The sequence below is a fragment of the Cnephaeus nilssonii genome (genome assembly GCF_951640355.1).
Source record: "Cnephaeus nilssonii genome assembly, chromosome: 6".
Taxonomy (NCBI): domain Eukaryota; kingdom Metazoa; phylum Chordata; class Mammalia; order Chiroptera; family Vespertilionidae; genus Cnephaeus; species Cnephaeus nilssonii.
In genome coordinates, this window is record NC_137077.1 from 95,750,445 (window position 1) to 95,770,403 (window position 19,959).

Consider the following 19,959-nt stretch of genomic DNA (forward strand, 5'->3'; position numbering starts at 1 on the left):
GGCTGCCATTTGGCAGGTGGGCAAACAGGCTCGGAAGTAAAAGGCTTCCCTGGGTTCGCAGGCAACACACAGTAGGCCAGCCGGATCTGAGCTTGTGGTCGCTGGAGACCTGGCTGGGACGTGTATGGCTCCCGGGAATGTAACTGGGAGAGCTCCCAACAATTTTACAAAGGGGAGAGCTCGGGAGAGCGGCTCTCAACCTCTAGTTTCCCACCTGCCTGTCTTGGGACCCACCCCTGGTCCCTGAGCCCCTTGGACTGAGTCAACCCCCTGCCCCTCCCATCTCTTCAATGGGAAACTCCCCGACGGCAGAATGAGAACACAGTTGTGATTTAGTGAAGCCACATGAGTAGAGAATACTTTCATTTATCATATGAGAGGAAGTTACATTTATTGAATATTTGTAGTCCAGCGGAACACATTGCTGTGTTCTCATTAAATAATTTCTTGATTTGGGTATTACCTCTTACTACAGATGAAGAAACTAGTTCAACTTTAAATAACACTGTGAGCACAAAGACCAACTCTAAGGGTACTCGTCAAGTCCCAAGTCTGGCACTGTAGGCACTGATATTTGTTGAAATAGTCAAGTGGTAAACCCAGAAACTCAGGTTTGTGACACAAAGTTCAAGGTTAATATTTTCATGGCCATTTCCAAGTTAAACAAGAGAATTAGAGATTCATTTTATTCTGCCAAAATTATTACTTAATACCAAGATAGAAGTTTGGTTAGTGGCAATGTGGAGACAGAGTGACTAGCACATACCTGGAGAAATGGTAGGTGCTCAACAATATGTGCCCACACTTTTAGCCTTTACCTGTGTGTATGCCAGCCACTGTTCTGAGTGCTTTATTTCTACCAAGTCATTTCATCCGCAGGACAACCTTATTACCCCTTTCACAGATGAGGGAACTGGAAATACCAGCAAAGGAGCAATTTGCCCAAGGTCACACAGCGAATAGAACCAAGAATGAAAAATCCCGGCAGCCTCATGCTAGAGTTGGTGCTCCTCATGCTGACTGTCTCTCATGCTGATGAATGGAGCAGTGGGCTTGCAAATCTGTGAAGACAGTAAGTGGAAAGTATAACATTGATAGAAGAGTTTATACCCAAACTAAGGACGTGACATTTGATAGGATTACCATTTGAATAAGTCCACGCCACGTAATCCTTGGTACCCGAGCTACCTGCCAGCAGCCCTTCTGTGGCCCCTCTTTGAAGGGATATGTGTCTAGAGGAGATAAAATGGGAAGTTTTCTAGACTGCCATTATCAGATGTCGCAAGAAGGAGGTGAGCAGGAAAGAGGTCGGGGTAGCAGACGTGTCCTCAGAACTTTTTCTTTTTTTAATCTCTTGAACTCTGCTTTGACCTTTAATGGAAATAAGACCTGACAGCTTTTATAGAGCCACTGAGAGTCTCACTTTGAAGTCCCTTGAATAAAGATAGTAAAGCAGGCAACTGGCTATTCCAGGACTTGCTAAGGCCCGTTTCTGGGCTTGGGGAAGTAATATTACTATGTCACAAATCTGTAAACTCTCTGATTCCATATGTGCATAGAAGGGGATTCTCAGAAGTGTATAGAGCTTTCCCAGTTGTTATTGTTTCTACCCATAAAAGTTGCTGAAACACCAGGCTGTTATCCTGATGCCAAAATAACTGCAACAATTACTTGAAGGAGCTAAGCTTCTTCAAGTAATAAACACTAGTAAATCCTGTGTTTATTTGGAAGTTAAATAGATGTGATACAGTGTGTGTAGGTTCAAATATTCAGTATATTCCTAAACAGTTATTAATGAAGTATAGTTAGTTTGTATGCCCCCTCCTCCATTAGATTATAAGCTCTTATTAGGGCAGTTTTGCTAAAACAGGGGAATTGAAGTCTATTGGGTGAAATCTAATCACCACTAAACTTCTATTTTGGTACTAGGGAATAATTTTGGTAGAATCTTATTTAACTTGGGAATGGCCAACATGCAAGTATTAACCTTGGACTCTGGGTCACAGACACGTGAGTTGTTTCTGGGCTTACCACTTCCCTATTTCAACAGACATTCATGCCTAAAGCCAGCCTTGGGACTTCTGAGGAGAGGAGACAGAGTGGGCTTGATGAGGACACTTAGACTTGGTCCTTGCTCTCATGGAGCTATTTAAGGCTGAACTACTTTCCTTATCTGTAGTGCCAACCAGATCTAGCTGAGGGCATTTGTCTTAAATGGCAGCAACTTTCTCATTTTATTTTATTTTTTTAAATATATTTTATTAATTTCAGGGAAAAAGGGAGAGGGCGAGAGAGATAGAAATATCAATGATGAGAGAGAATCATTGATCGGCTGCCTCCTGTACACCCCACACTGGGGATCGAGTTCACAACCCGGGCATGTGCCCTTGACTGGAATCGAACCTGGGACCCTTCAGTCTGCAGGCCGATGCTCTATCCACTGAGCAAAACCAGTTAGGGCAACTTTCTAATTTTATAAGTTTAATAACTGAGAGGACCCATGCCCTCCTGCGCATATATTTGCAAATGTGTCAAAAGGGACATAGAAAGCAAGGTGTGGGATAACTCATCAAAACATCTTGAAGATACTGTCTATTCTCATAATATCTGAAAGCTGGAAGCCTTCTTACTCAATCTCTACTATTTATCCTCGGGCAGGACTGTGATTAATCCATTCCAAACATGTAAACATCCCTACACTTAAAAAGAAAAACAGAAAAAACTCCCATCAAGGTAATTTGTTTTCCATCAGTAACTCATTCACTATTTGTAAGGACTTAGGGGATCTTTTCCTTTAAGTAATCTAGATTCATCCTTCGGCTATTTCTGCTGCTTCTCCAGAAGAGCTGGAGAACGTGTGGTGACCACATCTGTGTTAAAACCCCTCATGTACTCTTAAACTACCCTTAGAGTCAGAATAAATTTCTTCATCATGTGTAAGATTTCCCATAACATTAAACTCCTAATTAGGCTCTGGACACAGAGTGATGGCACCAATCTTTAAAGTATGATAGTGGCCCTGGCTGTTTTGGCTTAGTGGTTAGAGCATTGGCTCTTGGACTGAAAGGTCTCAGGTTCGATTCCAATCAAGGGCATATACCTTGGTTGCAGGCTTCATCCCTGGCCCTGGTCGGGACACATGCTCAAGGAAACCAATCAATGTGCCTCTCTCCTGTCAATGTTTCTCTCAGTGTGTCTCCCCACCCCGCCCACCTTCCACTCTCTCAGAAATACAATAGAAAAAAAAATATCCTCGGGTTAGGATTAATAAAAAGATAAATAGATAAATAAAGCATGATGCTGGCTGTGAATGAGCAAAATAAATTTGTCCAAAAGGAAGGACATACCACTTTTTTTAATGATTTTTTTTTTAGAGAGGTAGGAAGGGAGGGGACTGGGGGGAGTGGGGTGGGGGGGGAGAGAGAGAGAGAGAGAGAGAGAGAGAGAGAGAGAGACCTTGATCTGCTACCTCCCGCATGCCCGTTACTGGGGATAGAGCCTGAACCTCGAGCATGTGCCCTGGCTGGGAATTGAACCAGTGACCCTTTGGTGCACATACGGGACAACACCCAACCAACTGAGCTGCACCAGCCAGGGCTTTTTTTTTATTTATTTTTTATTTTTTATAAAGCTTTCATGCCTGCTGAATAAAAGAATATTTATATATGGAAGACCCATTTATCTTATGTGAAGAGTCTCTTGTGCAACTGAATGAAGCAGAAAATAGGTTCAAAGGTTTCCTTTGGAAAAATAATAGAGTCATGTGTTTCCATTTCAAAAGTATTGAGTTTTGGGGGGGATTCAGGTAACTTTGGTCATTTTTAAACTCTTAATGCAAATAATTTCCTTTACCATCATAGGATCTCATGCAGAAACAAAGAGCTACTATAGGAAACCTTACAAAACATACAAGGTTTACTATTGTGTAAATCAAAGCAAAACAGAACCGAGTTATTAGTCAGCATTTTACATTTAAAATACAACTAGAGAAAGTTTTAAACACCCATATGAGATCTTTTAGTCACAAGGATATTTAAGGAAGGCAGACAGACAGCAAATATAATGTTAGTGATAAAGCAAATTTGTACTTCCACTGTTTTTCATCTTTGAGGGAAATGGAATTAAAGGCAAATTATTCCATTTTGAAAAGTTCATCAAATGTGAAGTTTTACATGCTTACTGTATAGGGAAGACTTTCCACTGTACGTTTCAGTCATTGTTTGACTGCTTCTCCCCCACCCCCACCGCCAAAGCTGCTGCAAAGATTTTAAAGGCTGTTTTGTTGGCAGCCTAGGATGCATCCGTGACCTTACCAAAGTGGAAGTGAAAGCTCTCAGTTTTTCTTCTTTTTTTTTTTTGCAACAGTAAATCTACTAATTTTACAGTCAGTTGAACAGCAATGGATCAATTTGTTTAAAGTCTGCATTCACAAAGAAAACCTGAACTTCAGTGGCTTGAATGCTTGAACGGCAGTGTGATGGTTGAAGGGTAGACACTTACAACTTGCTCTGGAAGGAGGCAGGCAGTCCGCTGTCACCTGCTCCTCCGCACAGGTGCTGACCCCTCGGTCGATTCCGGGCCTCCTGACGGGGTAGGAGGAAGGCTGGGCCTTTGTGTGCCACAGAGAAGGCTTTTCCAAGGATGGGGCCAGTTCTCTCCAGCAGCCACAGGAAACTGAAGAAAGAAAAGGTTAAGGGCCACGACGAGGGTCAGAATGGGTTAAAGTTAGTTAACATCAGAGGTTATAGCTTTTAACAAGAGCTTCACGAAAACTTCAATTTGTTTCTTCTTTGTCAACCATTATTATTTTTTTACCCTATTGATAGTGACAGCTTAACAAAGTTTTTATATGCTGGCGGTTTTCATCCTTTAGAGAATAAAAGATCGTGCTCCTAAAAAGATGTGCAGGTGGAGGACTTTATAAAGCTTCCAAGATTTTTAAATTGGGAGTTTTAAAATAGACTCCATGCTTGGCTAAGTCAAAAATAATCTCTGAGGGATGTCGAAAAAAAAAAAAAAAATCCCCATGCTGAGGCTCAAATTTCTAGAAGCTTCTTTGTGTAGTTCACTTTCAACCATTCTAGCAAAGTTTTCTCATTCATTATTCAAAATTACCAAAGAGGCCTCCTCTTAGTTTCCATGCATGCATTTCTTTACATTTAGAGCATAATACTGGTCATAACCAGTTGTTTATTACATTTCTATGTAAGCAAAAGATGTGGCCACAGGTTTCTGTATATGTCTTTCATGCTCTTATCATGGTGTTACCCCACATTTTCTGTTCAAGGACTAAACTGTTACAGAAATTGTTCTTTCAAGAGTCATGTAAACTCTAGCCTTTCAGTTGGAAACGCAAACCTTTCAGTAAGTATGGTTACCTGGGACTGATGTCAAGTGTTCCACATCATACGAAGGCCTCAGTATTATTTAGTTACATTTTTATGATAAATAAGAGGCTTGACTTTTTTTGAATAAGTTTTATACATTCGTTTAGCTGAGGTATTAGGATGCTGAACTTGGGTTTCCAGAGCTGTGTTTTTATCCGATGGTCAGCGAGGTGAATGTAATCTACACATTTCAGTGCTTACTGTAATGTGCCTTTCACAACAGGTTTGCTTCAGGGGTAGTGAGGACTCATCATTATTTGGAAAATAAGATGTTTTGTATAAGAGAATCTTCTAGATACCTAAGCTTATCTTTCAAATGAACACAAAATGTTTTACCATTTTTAATGAAAGTGTTTTCTATAGTGTGTGAAAAACTTTATTGCTTTCTGAAACACAGTATAATGAATATTTTTAAAAGGAAGGGAGTATCATTATGAGTACACTTCATAATATAGTGATATATAATACAGTTGCATCTGTAGTAAATGCCACTATACTGCGTGGCCCAAACTGTTGTGGTTTTTGTATTTGTAACTCTATTGTTTATAGGTTTTCTTACTCTTCTCTTGCTATTATACTGTCAGCTACCTCTTCTTGTTGCTATAATTGCCTACCTAGCTTAAGAAATTTCCCCATTTCGAAAGTTCTGCTCAACGTCTTAGTTCAATCTCACCTGGCCTAATGCAGGCCTTGAAGGGGACTTTTAGTTTTTCATTTCACCTTATTCCAAATCAGCCCACGTGCGCAGGAAAGTTAACCTTGTTGAACTGGATGTCCATTCACACCATTTCCTTGCTAAAAAAACTTCTAGTGACTTCCATGGCCTGCCCGCTGCATTGGTTGTAATTTTCCACTCGAGTGATTATCGCCCTCTGTAGCCGTCTGTAGCCTATTGTATTTGACAAGTCAGTCCATTTGCCTGCTCTGCCAGGCCCCTTTCTCAGTCTGGTCCTGTCTGTGGGTCCTGGAAGGGGAGCTCTACAATCCCAAAGTCCTGCCCCCATACACTCTTCCTGTTCACAGCTGATTGGGACAGGGTAGAAGCCTGACCTACAGGAAACCAGTCCACAGGCTGTAACCAGTTGCAAATTCAAACTAGGAGATTTGCTGCGTGTCAAAGGCTATTGCGGCAGAGATACTAATTGGCTATCCATTCTTCTCTTTGCCAGGTTTTAGCTGGGCACATAGCTGCCCAGAATACAGATACTATGTGCAGCCTCCCTTACAGATAAGTGTGGCCATATGACCAAGGTCTGGCCAATGGAATATATGTCTGGGAAAATCCTAGTTTATACCTATTATTCTGGTATAATCATTAATAGCATCCTCTTTCACTCTCACAAGCGTTCCAGTTTAGATGGCGTATTACAATCACCCTAAATAAGCAGATATATGCAACTTTCAAAAAGTTCTCTTAGAAGGAGAGTGTGCTCTTCTCTCCTTCCTCTACTCAGCTGGCTGAAAGGTAGACATGATAGCTGGAGCTGGGGTGGTGACCTGGAGCATGAGGAGATCATGGAATGGAAACTATGCATGTAGAGCAATGAGATAGAAGGAGCCTGGGTCCTGGCACCATGGCCCACCATGCCTGAATTTCTTGACTGTGAAAGAAAAAAGTTTTTATTTTGCAGCTGAATCTACTCCTAACCAACACAGTACTCACTAAAAATCCTTATAAAGTTGTTTATTTCATTATGTAAGCCAATGCTATGTGCACGCTGGAGTTTACTCCACACAGGTGAATTGGTCTGCAGAAAGGAAAATGAAATAGATATGCGGAAAGACAAGAGACTGTGGGGCACTGTGCGAAATGGGGTAGGAGCCTTCATCTCTGATTTTCTGTTCTAGTTCCCATGGGTTCATGCTCTTCATTCCTGTCTTCAGATCACTCTTGGGTAGATTTTTTTTACAGTTACTTTCTGTCATTGCAACCACCAATTTTTACAGCTTCAACCCTCTTCCCACCCACTACTGCTGAGCAGACAAATGACTACTTGCTGATCCCTAACCATATTTTGTGCTTCTCTGCCTTTGTGCCTATTTGTGCCCTAAGTTCTGCCTGGAATCCAGAGCCATCTTTCAAGCCCAGGCTCAAGTACCACCTCTTCCATGAAGCCTTCCCTATGTCTAACTGGGTGAATTTTTCTCTTCTTTGGACCCTTGTCATTTTACATATGCTTATTCTGTGGCATTTCTTTTCCTCTGTCTCCTAATATAAAGTTACCTGGATATTTGGCATATCCTGCCCTCTCCACTGTCAGCTCCTTAAAGGCAGGACTGCACCTTTGCTCTTTTTGTGTCTTGTTTCATTGGCTACAGCAGCCAGCCTAAAGCCGGCATCTCTAGTGTGCATTAAGTTGGAACAGTTGTGGGCTGTAAAATGCACAACTAAGCCTTTGAAAAATGGTCACTGACATAAGAGAAGGCAGCCTTTCTTTGAATAAAGTGTGAGCTTTGGTGTAGGACTTCATGTCATTTAGAGGCTTTCCTTTCCTAGCTTTGAGCTGAGAGACCACTAGGTATTTCGTTACCGTTTTCGGAGAAACCTTTCTAAGTCACTGGGAAGCCCTGCTGACGTTGGCATCTTTTGTTGAAACAAACTTCTATGCTAAGGAGCATGTTTACTACTATAGTGATTTATAATTACTGAATTAGAAGCACAGGAAGTCTAAATGATTTATGAAAAAAATCACAGGGAAAGTCTCTGTTTCATAAAGGAGTAATGATGAAGTCTTGGATTTCCTTGTATTAATTATTACATATGGATTCTCTAATTGCAAACTGCATCCATCCCCTGTAATCATCATCATTGTCAGAAGGATTAGTAAGTGAGCACATGTGTAACATTGGGTTGACCTTGCTGCCTCTAAGACAGAAAGCTCTCACACAACACAGTAGAAACCCAGTCCAACCACTTCTCTCATTTTCTGTACGTAATTGATGGATTTTATGACTGATCTGGTCAACTATTTTGGTAATAATACTTACTGTAAAAAACAGTCATCATAAAATGTAAAATGGATATCTGCATATAATTGAAGTTATATGTGCAATTATAACTGCAACTTTAAATTATTACTATGAGAGCATGTAACAGAATAATGTGGGCTAATGGTGGAAAAGTATGTGTGTCTTATGCTATGATGCATTACTTATAGACTATAATTGGTAGTCTTTGGAAATTTATAGTGCCCCCTTTTATACTCAATCATCATGTGACACACTTGAATGAATAAGTTTTTATATTAATAATTTAAGTCATAAAAGTTGCCACTGATTTTACTTCTTTAATTTTATTTGTTACAAAGTAGAATGGATTTGAAGTTATTATTATTTTTTTATATAATCGGCCTCTACCTCACTTGCTTTCTTGAATGGGGGGCAAGCTGCTGAGTTATAGCTAGTATAACAGGGGATGCATTTTACCCAAAACCTGGTTAGGCCAGGCCATTGCCTGCTTCCTGGACACCACAGAGTGACCAGAGGGCCTGCCTATTCATCACACAAGTGTGGAGCTGCCTGTTGTGGAGCGGATGCGAGTGAACGATCACTGGAGCCCAGACCAAATTAAAATTTAGGGAGCCTTTATTAGTCGGGTGAGCCGGGAGACTAGCCGGCGACTGCTCTGCCATTCTCCACGCAGGGAGACCAGAGAGCAGCAGGGACCCTTTGTATAGGACCACTTTTAAGCACATTAACCACATCCAGTTTTTGCCAAACAAATAACCCAAGACAAAACAGTTTTTCCCAAGCAACGTCAGGATTATGCCAATGACGACCATGTTATTCACAGGGTCATCCTGTTCTTCAGAAAGCTGACAGTGTTCTATGAAAGAAGGCCTATGTGCTGGGAAGGGGCCATGAGACCCTATCTCAAAGCCTGGCCTAGTGTTAGCACTGACATCTCTATCTGGGGCACAGTCCACGGCCTCTCTGGAAGCATGCTCAAAAATTCCCACTCTCCGACACTGCCCCAAAGGGTGATAACTGCCATCCTAGGCAAAGGCAATGGCATGGATGAAAATACAAAACTGGGGCTGGGAAACTCATTTCACTATTGATGTAACAAAGTCAGAGAAGGAAACATAGGACAAGGAAGAGTTCTACATTTGGGAGAGGTCTGGAGAGCCACATGGCTGGCTGATTAGCAATGGGCACACAGACCTGGAGCCCGTGGCGGTTCAGCTGGCTTGGCCCCTGTGTTTCTTTGGTGAAGTTACTCTCTGTAAACCTTTGTTTCATCATCTGTTACACGGGGATGACAAAAGTTTATTCCACATGGACTTGATAGCATTTAAAAAATACACACTCAATTCCTGGAGCATAGAAGTGCTTGACAAATATTAGCTCTTAAAGTAATCAACAGAAGACATATCTATGGAAAGTAAGTGTGCCATCCACAGAAAAGTCACGGACAAGCCTTGTAGGAACAACAGTAGATTAGATTATACCGGCTGAATTTTCCCTGATTCAAAACCAATCCTTTTCTATCACCTTCTTATTTCCTTATTTGTAATGTGATTTGAAATTGGATTATAAACATAATCTTCCTTATTTTCTGTCATTTTAATTCATTTTTCATAACACCTTTAGCCTGTTTTAAGATGGTTTAATTTTCCTAGGCTTTTTTGATGAAGTGAATCTTTTGTTTACAAGTAGCCTATGGACATGTATACATTTTGTAGTTGCTGCCTTTTCAAGAAACTGAATAGTTGAATTTAAAATGGAAGTGCAAGAATCCAAGAGGGCAGCAGAGTAGGTGGAAGCTACACTCACCACCTCCTATGACTAAACTGGAATTACAGCTAAATTATAGAATAACTAGTAGCCCGTTTGCACGAAGATTCGTGCAATAGACCTTCATTCACCTGGCTGCCTGCACCAGTTTTCTGCTGGCACCAGGGACCCAGGCCTTGGCTGTGGCCACCGCCTTCTGCCTTTTTCAGGGTCGGGGCTTGGCCCCGGGCGGTGGCCTTGGGCTCGGCGGCACCCAACATCCCTGCTAAGGATCGCAGGAGCCGACCCCCAGTGGTTTCCTGCGATCCCTGCAGGCTGCCCGCTGGTGCCCGAGGCCGGGAAAGCCTCGGGCGGCTTTCCTGGCCTTGGGCTAGGCTGCACCCAGCATCCCTGCAACCGTTTCCTGGTGGGCGTGGTTGGTGGGCGTGGCTTGGGCGTAGCGAAGGTGCGGTCAATTTGCATATTTGTCTATTATAAGGTAAGATCATCCTACATAACCATCTGAAGACTAGCTGAAGAGAAGTTTTATAACCAAGGATTTACAGAAGAAGCCACATTGAGACTAGTAGGAAGAGCAGAGATGAAAAAGGGCTGGCCCCACTCCCACAGACAGAGGCAGCTGGGGTTCTGGAGGAACATTTCAGCTGCAGAGGTTCCTCCTGAGGAGCATGGGGTTCCAACCCCAAGCCGGGCTCCCTATACCAGAGCACCAGAGCTGGGAAGAGGTGCCCACATAACATCTGGCTGTGAAAAGCAGCAATGTTTCTGTCCACCAAGGGGAGACTGGAGTCTGCTAGAGACACTGGTGCCCTCTTAAAGGGCCAACACACAAAATTTCATTCGCAGAGAACAAAGATTAATTGGGGAAAAGATTAGGAGAGAACCAAGATGGCAGAGTAGGTAAACATTGGTACTCACTGCCTCCCACAACCACATCAAAATTCAACGAAAATACAGAACAACCACCATTAAGAACCGCCTGAAATCTGGCTGAAGGGAAGTTCTACAATTAGAGAAGTAAAGAAGAAAGTACATTGAAACTTGTAGGAGGTGAGGAGGCACAGAACAGGCTGATCCAACACCCATATGTGAAGTTTGTTTAATCAGGAGGGATATCTCCCAAGGCCTCCCATGAGAAGCAGGGAGTCCCAGCCCTACACCATACCCTCAACCCAGTGTTCCAGAGCTGAGAAGAGAAGTCCCTGTAACTTTGGGATGGAGATTGTGGCTGAGTGACATGGAGGCTGTTGGAGTCCCATGCTGTTCCTCTTAAAGGGCCTGAGTATGAACTTACACAGTCCCATTCCTCTGAGCTCCAGCACTGGGCAGTGGCTTTGAGTGAGGAACTGGATTGTCTGGTATGAGGGCAAGAACTCAGGGGCCACTTTCTGCAAGATAGGGGTCCTCACAGGGATCATTGTTCCTGTGCTGGGACCTCCCTCCTCACAGAGCTGATTGGCAGCCATATCTGAGTTTCCATCAGCATGGCCCACACTGTTGGCTACGTCCTGATGATTCCCTGAGACACATCCCATCCAATATGCAGCCCCAACCAAGTTATTTGCAGCAGATTTTCCATATGAATGGCCTGTTCTGTCACAGGCTTCAGACTTAGCTAAAACCTCTCAAACAAGCAGCAGCTAGTGTCAGTGTGCCCCAAACCTATCAATAAAAGGCCCACAAACTGGCACTAGCGCCAGCCTACTTTGCTTCACAGCTGGGCCTTGCCTGGGCATTTCCAAGCCCAATACAAGTAGCAGCCATCTGCAGATCTCTCTGTGACTACTGTTGGGTAGCCCCAGGAAGTGGCTGACTTTGTTTATCCCAAGAGGCCCTAGAGTCAGTGCACCAGTGGACAGCTTCAGACCATAGCAGATTATAACTCTACACATCCACAAGCAACACACTCAAGGACAGACTCAGGGAGCACCAAAGCTCCACTGAAGCAAGTCCTGCTTCATAGGGGTGTCTCCTCACAGCAGCTCCTCTACTGCAGTTGCAGCTGGTCCTCACAGCCTGGAGGCCAGTTCCTCCCAGTGATGCCAACAGCAATCAAGACTTAACTACAATAAGGCAGTGCACACAGCCCACACAGGGGTGCACCTAGAATGCCCAGCTTAAGTGACTGAGCCACTGGGACCTTCATGACACCTACTACACAAGGCTACTCTACCAATTCCAGGAGACATGGCAGCTCTATCTAACACATAGAAACAAACACGGGGAAATAGCCAAAATGTGGAGACAAAGAAACATGTCACAAATGGAAGCAAGTAAACTACTGGATACAGAGTTCAAAACAATGGTTATAAGGTTGCTCAAGGATCTTAATGAGAGCTTCAAGGGACTTAGTGAAATTTTCAAGAATCTGAGTGAGAATTTCAAAGACATGAAAAAGGATCAATTAGAAATTAAGCATACACTAACTGAAATAAAGAATAATTTACAGGGATTCAGCAGTAGAGTAGAAGATTCTGAGAACCAAATCAATGATTTGAAATATGTGGAAGCAAAAAACATCCAAGCAGAAGAGCAAAAAGAAAAAAGAATAAAAAATATGAAGAAGTGTAAGGAGTGTCTGGGACAACTTCAAGTGTAGTAACATTCCCATTATGGAGGTGCCAGAGGAGAAGAAGGAGAGCAAGATATTAAAATCCTATTTGAAGAAATAATGACAGAAAACTTTCCCTACCTGGTGAAAGAAATAGACTTACAAGTCCAGGAAGCACAGAGAGTCCCAGGCAAGAGGAACCCAAAGAGGCCCACACCAAGACATATCATAATTAAAATGACATGGGTTAAAAACAAAGAAAGAATCTTTAAAAAAAAATCTTTAGTTTCTCTACCCCCCCCATAACTCCCCTCCACGCAGTTCACACCCCATCCCATGCCCTTATCCCCGCCCCCTCATCCATAGGTGTAAGATTTTTGTCCAATCTCTTCCCGCACCCCCACACCCCCTTACCCCCGAGAATTGTCAATCCACTCTCTTTCTATGCCCCTGATTCTCTTATATTCACCAGTTTATTCTGTTCATCAGATTTTTTATTCACTTGATTTTTAGATTCACTTGTTGATAGATATGTATTTGTTGTCACTTTGTTGTTCATAATTTTTTATCTTTACCTTTTTCTTCTTTTTCCTTTTCTTAGAGAATACCTTTCAGCATTTCATATAATACTGGTTTGGTTGTGATGAACTCCTTTAGCTTTTTCTTATCTGTGAAGCTCTTTATCTGACCTTCAATTCTAAATGATAGCTTTGCTGGGTAGAGTAATCTTGGTTGTAGGTTCTTGCTATGCATCACTTTGAATATTTCTTGCCACTCCCTTCTGGCCTGCATAGTTTCTGTTGAGAAATCAGCTGACAGTCATATGGGTACTCCCTTGTAGGTAACTAACTGTTTTTCTCTTGCTGCTTTTAATATTCTCTCTTTGTCTTTTGCCCTTGGCATTTTAATTATGATGTGTCTTGGTGTGGTCCTCACAAAGAGAGAATCTTAAAAGCAGCAAGAGAAAAGTAGCTAGTTACCTACAAGGGAGCCCCTACAAGGGAACAATTGAATCTAAAAATCAAAATAAACAAACAAGAAATCTAATAAACAAGATAAACTGATGAATAAAATAGAACCAGAGACATGGAAACCTGGGACAGACTGATGAATCTCAGAGGGAAGCGGGGGGTAGGGAGGAAGGGGCAGGGAGAGATTAACCAAAGATCTTATACGTATATATGCATTTCCTGTGCACACAGACAATAGGGTGGTAAAGGTCTGGGGCAGGGCAGGAACCAGGTGAAGGGGGGCAATGGGGAGAAAAAGGGAGACATCTGTAATACTCTCAACAATTAAGATTTTTTTTTTTAAAAAAAAAGGGAAAATATTTCATTTGCAGCCACTCAACCTGGGCTCCAGCAGAGGTAGAGCAGAGCAGACTAGAGTCGCATGAAGAGAGTCTGGGGATTGTGGCTCTGGGGAGAGAGTGGAGGGGACAGCCATCAGATCCCTATACTGAGTCATTCTCCCACACTGCAGATGCTATCTTTCTTGGGTGGAGCAATCCCCTCCAAGTTGCATGAGCCTGGAGGAAAGCAATAGGCCCACCCTATGGATTCCCTCTCACCCCACTCTGCTGCAGAGCTTAGGCCCTGCTGAGGAGTCAGCTGGCTTAGACAGTGTGTAGAGGTCTGGGAAGACTCAGGGGTTGTCAGTGACTAAATTGTGTGTCTTTGGGGTAGGGGCCACCTCCTCCCACACCTTCCCTGAAGCCTGACCAGCACCTTCCCCTCACAGGAAATCCACTAACCCCATCCTCCTAACTCCTGGGGGGCCCCATGCTGCTGGGCAACAGAAGCTGGAACAGATTGAATTGTGTGCCTCTAGGAGAGGGACCATTTTTCCCTTCCACACCCAACTAGAAGAGCCCTTCTTTCACATGGCCGGACCTTGGTCTTTTTGGGCCTGATAAACACTACCTGTCTTGCCCTGACAACTCCCTGATATCCCACCCCATACGAAGGTGTGTGAGCTCCCAGCAGGTGGCCACAGGACTTAGTATTCCCTGGGACTTTTGCTAAGTGGCTTCAGACCAAGCACTGGCACTGAGTTGGAATTTGTATCAATCTGGTGAACATCTTTCTACTTGGTGACTCACTGAGAACCTATCTTGTGCACCTCCAGTACTGTCATAGCTCTTTCAATAACTGAGCCAACAGGCAGCTAGCAGACAGAGGCAGATCTTAGGGTGCTTTGGGACTTCAACTAACCTGTCTCCAGGCCCAGTGCTGATAAAAATCAGCCTTGGTGCACAGCTTGGTCCTTACTGTGTGCACCAGAACCAGCAGAAGCCACAAACTGTGGATCACTTATAGCTGTAAACAGCTTGGCCAGGGCCAGCCATAGGCATCATCAGACATTGGCCAGCACCAGATTCCCTTGCAAGAAGCCCAGAACCAACACACCCAGTGACCAGCTGCAGACATTAGAGCAAGATCCAATAAGCTTCAAAAGTGTCATATCCAAAGGAAGATTTCAGCAGGCACCAAAACCTGTGGGGCAAATTCTGCTTCATGTGGTCAACACTTGTCCAGCAGCTCACAATCCATTGTTGGGGCTGAGACTCACAGTCAGACAGCTTGAGAGTCAATCTCATGCATGAATAGGCCAATAGCAATCAAGATTCAATTACAACAGGAGGCCCACATAACTCACACAAGGGACAATCATAGAGCACCTCACTCAGGTGATTAAGGAAACCGTATCACTGGACCCTACAGGATACTTAGTAATAAGACCACTCAAAAAGGACTGGGAGTCATAGCAGATATATCCAATACACAGAAAAAACACACAAAGAGGCAGCCAAATGAGAAGACAAAAAAACCTACCCAAATTAAAGAATAGGAGAAATCTCCAGAAAAGAGCTAAATAAAATGGAGGCAAGCAATTTATCAGATATAGAGTTCAAAGTAATGGTTATGAAGATGGACATAGAAACCATAAAACATAAACTGTAAAACCATGAAAATGAAGAATACAATATCTGAAATGAAGAATACACTGGAAGAAATAAACAATAGACTGGATGAAGCAGAGAATGGACTCAGCAATTTGGAAGACAAGGTAGAAAATAATATCCAATCAGAGCAACAAAACAACAACAACAAAAAATTTTTTAAAAAATGAGGATAGTTTAAGAGACCTTTGGGACAACAGGAAGTAAAACATCTACATCAGAGATGAGAGAGAGCAAGGGAATGAGAACCTATTTGAAGAAATAATGACCAAAAACTCCTATAACCTGTTGAAGGAAAAAGGCACACAAGTCCAGAAAGTGCAGAGAGTCCCAAACAAGATGAACCCAAAGAGGCCCACATCAAGACAAATGATAATTAAAATGACAAAAGTTAAAGACAAAGAGAAAAATCATAAAAGCCACAATATAAAAACGGTTAGTTACCTATAAGGGATGTCCCATAAAACTTTTAGCTGATTTCTCAACAGAAGCATTTCAGACCAGAAAGGATTGGCATGAAATATTCAAAGTGATGAAAAGCAAGGGCCTGCAACCAAGACTAGTTTACCCAACAATGCTATCATTCAAAAATTGAAGTATAAATAAAGAGCTTCCAAGACAAGAAGCAGCTAAAGGAGTTTGTTGCCACCAAACCAGTATTACAAGGGCCTGCCGGTAGAAGGAAGAAAAAGAAGAAGGAGAAGAAGAAGAAGAAGAAGGAGGAGGAGGAGGAGGAGGAGGAGGAGGAGGAGGAGGAGGAGAAGAAGAAGAAGAAGAAGAAGAAGAAGAAAAGAAGAAGAAGAAGAAGAAGAAGAAGAAGAAGAAGAAGAAGAAGAAGAAGAAGAAGAAGAAGAAGAAGAAGAAGAAGAAGAAGAGGAAAGAAGAGGGGGAGGAGGAACACAGTTATAATAATAAACTGGCAATTAATACATACCTATCAAAAATCACTTTAAATGTAAATAAAATCAAAAGACATAGGCTAGCTGAATAGATCAGAAAACAAGGCTCATATTTATGCTGTCTACAAGAGATCCACCTTAGAATGAAAATTATACACAAATTAAAAGTAAAAGGATAGAAAAAGATATTCCATGCAAATGGAAAGGAAAAAAGCTGGGGTAGCAATACTTATATCTGGCAACATAGACTTTAAAACAAAGGCTACAGTAAGAGATAAAGAAGGATACTATTGCCGAAACCGGTTTGGCTCAGTGGATAGAGCGTCGGCCTGCGGACTCAAGGGTCCCAGGTTCGATTCCGGTCAGGGGCATGTACCTTGGCTGTGGGCACATCCTGGGGGGTGTGCAGGAGGCAGCTGATCGATGTTTCTCTCTCATCGATGTTTCTAGCTCTCTATCCCTCTCTCTTCCTCTCTGTAAAAAAATCAATAAAATATATTTAAAAAAAAAAAGAAGGATACTACATAATAGTAACGGAATAAATCCAACAAGAGGATATAACCCTTGTAAACATTTATGCACCTAATATAGGGGCACCTAAATATGTAAAGCAAGTCTTGATGGGCATAAAGGGAGAGATTAACAGTCATCTATACTAATAAAAGGGTAATATGCTAATTAGACTGGGAGACCTTCCAGATGTCCTTTTGGACAAAGCCATGGTGGTGGGGCCGAGGCAGAGGTGGTTAGGGGTGATCAGGCCAGCAGGGGAGGGTAGTTGGGGGTGAGCAGGCTGGCGGGGGGGGGGGGGGCAGTTGGGGGAGAGTAAGCCAGCAGGGGGGGCAGTTGGGGGCAAGCAGGCTGACAGGGGGAGCAGTTGGGGGCGAGCAGGCCAGCAAGGGGGATAGTTGGGGCAAGCAGGCTGGGGGCCAATTTGGGGGCAATCAAGCTGGCAGGCAGAGTGGTTAGGGGCAAATAGGCAGGCAGGCAGGTAGGTGAGCGGTTAGGAGCCAGTGGTCCCGGATTGTGAGAGGGATGTCCAACTGCCGGTTTAGGTCCGAGAGGTCCCAGACTGGAGAGGGTGCAGGCTGGGCTGAGGGACACCCCCCACCCCCGTGCACGAATTTTGTGCACCGGGCCACTAGTATAGTCATAAAAGGAGATTTAACACCCCATTGACATCAATGGGTAGATCTTCCAGACAGAAAATCAACAAGAAATCAGCAGCCTTAAAAGACACACAGATAGATTTAATTGATATCATCTGAGCATTTCACCTCAAAGCAGCAGAATATACATTCTTTTCAGGTGCACATGAAATATTTTCTAGGGTAGACCACATGTTAGGACCCAAAATAAGTCCCAATAAATTTGAGAAGAATTAAATCATACCAAGCATCTTCTCTGACCACATGGTATGAAACTGGAAATAAATCACAAGAAAAAAATCACTGAAAAACACACAAAGACATGGAGGCTAAATAACATGTTACAAAACATTGAATCAGTTAACAATGAGATCAAGAAAGAAATAAAAAAAATACCTTGAAACAAATGAAAATGAGAATACAACAACCCAAAATTTATGGCACACAGCAGCAGCAGTCCTAAGAGGGAAATTGATAGCATTACCCACCTACCTCAAGAAACAAGAAAAGTCTCAAATAAACAACCTAACTTTATATTTAAAGGAACTAGAAAAGTAACAACAAACAAAGCCCGAAGTGAGTAGAAGAAGAAAATAATAAAGATCAGAGCAGAAATAAATGAAATAAAGTCTAAAAAATAATACAAAAGATCAATGAAGCCAAGAGCTGATTCCTTGAAAAGATAAACAAGATTGACACACCTTTAACCAGTCTCATCAAGAAAAAAAGAGAGGACCCTAATAAATAAAATCAGAAATGAAAGTGGAGAAGTAACAACTAGCACTAAAGAAATACAAATGATTTTAAGAAAATATTACATACAACTATATGTCAACAAATTGGACAATCTGGATGAAATGGATAAGTTCCTAGAAATATACAATCATCCAAAGCTGAATCAGGAAGAAGCACAGAATTTAAATAGAGAGATTATAACTAGTGAAAATGAAGCATTACTAGAAAAACTCCCAACAAACAAAAGCCCTGGACTGGATGGCTAAACAGGTGAATTTTATCAAACATTCAAAGAGAACAAACACCCATCTTTCTCAAACTATTCCAAAAAATTCAAGAGGAGGAAAGACTCCCAAGCTCATTTTGGGAGGCCAGCATTATCCTAATTCCAAAACCAGATAATGACACTACAAAGAATGAAAATTATAGGCCAATATATTTGGATGAGCATAGATGCTAAAATCCTCAAAAAACAAAACAAAACAAAAAACAAAAATAAAAAACAACCCTCAAATGTTAGAAAACTGAACCCAATAATACATTAAAAAATCATACACCAGGATCAAGTGGTATTTATTCTTGGAATGCAAGGTTAGTACAATATCTGCAAATCAATAAACATGATACACCACATAAACAAAATGAAGAATAAAAATCACATGATCATATCAGTAGAAGCAAAAAAAAAAAAAAAAGAAAGAAAAAAGAAATTTCTAAAATCCAGCATTCATTTTTTATAAAACTCAGCAAAGAGGGATTAAAAGGAACATATCTCAACATAATAAAGGTCATATATGACAAACCCACAACCAAAATTATACTCAATGGGCAAAAACTACAAGCATTCCCCTTAAGATCAGAAACAAGACAGGGATATCTGCTTTCACCACTCTTATTCAATACTAGAGGCCCAGTGCACGAATTTGTGCACAAGTGGGGTCCAGCTGGCCCACCCCGATCAGGCCGGCCAGCTGGGGGGGCGGGGCTGTGGGCGGTTAGCTGACTGGCCCTGACCCCTGGTTGAACTCCTGGTTGAACTACTGGTTGAGGGGACAATTTGCAGCCTTTTATTATATAGGTTAGTACGGATAGTCCTAGCCATAGCAATCAGACAAAAAGAAGAAATAAAAAGCATCCAAATTGGAAAGGAAGAGTAAAACTATAATTATTTGCATATGACATGATACTGTATATAGAGAAACCTAATGATTCCACCAAAAATCTACTGGAACTGATAAATGAATTCAGTAAAGTAGCAAGATACAAAATAAATATCTAGAAATCAGTTGCATTTTTATATATCAACTAGAGGCCCAGTGCACAAAATTCATACATGGGAGGGGTCCCCTCAGCCCAGCCTGCACCCTCTTTAATCCAAGACTCCTCGGGAAATGTCTGACTGCCGGTTTAGGCCCGATCCTGTGGACATTCCTCTCACTATCCTGGACCGCTGGCTCCTAACCATTCACCTGCCTGCCTGCCTGATCACCCCTAACTGGCCCCCTTCCAGCCTGATCACCCCAAACCACCTCTGCCTGAC

General features: G+C 42.3%; 1 pseudogene across 1 annotated transcript in view; it reads left to right on the forward strand.

The window, feature by feature from the left end:
• LOC307101122 (small ribosomal subunit protein eS25-like) overlaps nucleotides 1-19,959 on the forward strand; it is a 50,489-nt pseudogene that overhangs the window by 5,954 nt on the left and 24,576 nt on the right. The window lies entirely within an intron of this gene.